At 33.3% G+C, this 1,903-nt stretch overlaps 1 long non-coding RNA gene across 1 annotated transcript; it reads left to right on the forward strand.

Moving 5' to 3' along the window:
• The first annotated feature begins 6 nt into the window (after positions 1–6).
• On the forward strand, positions 7–1,463 carry LOC109588605 (uncharacterized). Its single transcript, XR_002188260.1, has 4 exons — positions 7–226; positions 338–595; positions 1,182–1,284; positions 1,370–1,463. It is a non-coding gene; the product is annotated as an uncharacterized LOC109588605 (long non-coding RNA).
• The last annotated feature ends 440 nt before the right edge of the window (positions 1,464–1,903 follow it).

Raw genomic sequence — 1,903 nt, forward strand, 5'->3', positions numbered from 1 at the left:
TGAGTAAATCCATAGATAAATCATCTGCCGTAAAAATAGCCACCCACGGTCGGATTACGGGCCCGTAAAAATAGCCACTGCCTAAAGAATTTGTCAAGTTGGCAAAATATGGACCATAACTGGTAGGCTGGGGCTTGTGAAACTAGAGAGGCTCCAATTGCAAGTCAACGAACATCAATCAAAATCCCTTTCTTCCCCGAAGACACTATTAGATAATGAGGACAAAGTAAGAGAATTTTTATGAGAATATGATGTGGTTTGTGTCTTGGTTTCTGTGGAGCTACCTAATTTTTTCCCTTCTTTCTCTCTCTACTCTTTTCTCCCCTTCTCTCTCCAGTTCCTCTGATTGCTACACAGATTCATTTTCTTATTTATATCCAGCCCCCACTACTCCTCCTAATAATGTTAATTTGTCTCGTAACGTCGAGAACAACGCACTCCGGACACTGTTGAGACCACACCCCCTGAGGGAGAGGTAGCGTTTTATCAGGTTGAATTTAAGGACACGAGGTCTTCCATTGCTAACACGCTGTTCATTGATCCAGGGTTTAGTTTCTCTAGTATATTCAATGTCAGTAATGCTCAGGGATATCAAGTGAGGAACTCATTTATTATGTGATGTACACGTACATGTACTATACATGTGAATGGTGTACAATAAAATTGGGCCAAAGTCCTGTACTTTAGTTTTTAGCCAAATTTTCCAAAAATGAAAAGGAGAAGATTTTTACTTCTTTTTATTTTTGTAATACGTATACATGTTTTTATGTTGTGTAACAAGTTTGAGTTGATTCCGATCAAAATTCATTTTTTATGAATTTTTAAAGTTACTCAAAAATTGGGCCGAAGTTCCTTTACTATAGTACAGTAATTTCAACCAAATTTCGCCAAAATTGGTTTTATAATTTTTTCTGATACATATACATGTTCTTATGTTGTGTACAAAATTTGAGCTGATTCCAATAAAGTCAGGATTTTTTAATGAATTTTTAAAGTTGCTCAAAATGCCATGTACTGTATTGTAGTGCTTGTCAGCTCATGAAGCTCATGCTGTTTTGCTCACTTAGCATGCTTTGTGGGAAACCCTCTATATTGTACAGTACATGCAGTTACCAGGCTTACATGTACATGTACCTCAGTATCATTATGTGATTATCATGTGATTGTTACTTATTCTTAAGGTGAGGGTAAGGACAGCAGTCCAGAGTACAGCTAATCCTGATGTTACTTATGTGTACAGTCCATACAGTAGGTGGACCTCAGTCAGTGGCATTATAATAGAAGGTAAAGGATAGTAACTTTATATGAGCATTTGATTTATATTGTGTCTTTTCTATTTAATCTTTTTCTCCTTCTCTACTTTTTATAGTTCCTTCTGGAGGTAAGTGCTAAATATTATACATGTATAATAACTAGTGTTGTTTTTATATCACATTCTGCACTTTTAGTTAGTTATAGTTAGTTATGACATTTCTGAATTACTTTTAGTTAGTTATAGTTAGTGATGACATTTCTAGATTACTTTTAGTTAGTTATAGTTAGTTACAACACTTCTGAATTGCTTTTAGTTAGTTATAGTTAGTTATGACATTTCTAGATTACTTTTAGTTAGTTATAGTTAGTTATGACATTTCTAGATTACTTTTAGTTATATAGTTATAGTTAGTTACAACACTTCTGAATTGCTTTTAGTTAGTTATAGTTAGTTATGAAATTTCTGAGTTACTATTAGTTATAGTTAGTAATACTTTAGTTAGTTATTAACGTCAATACATTGAAATTGTAGCGATTAGTTATGAAAATGTCTTTATGTGTACTATAATCAATCAATGCCAAGTTAATGTGAGTGCATGTTTATGTGCATTGCTTATTTGTTTTACTTCTAAAAACTTCTTGTTCTAAA

Source organism: Amphimedon queenslandica, unplaced genomic scaffold, assembly GCF_000090795.2.
Source record: "Amphimedon queenslandica unplaced genomic scaffold, v1.1 AMPQUscaffold_11979, whole genome shotgun sequence".
Lineage (NCBI taxonomy): Eukaryota > Metazoa > Porifera > Demospongiae > Haplosclerida > Niphatidae > Amphimedon > Amphimedon queenslandica.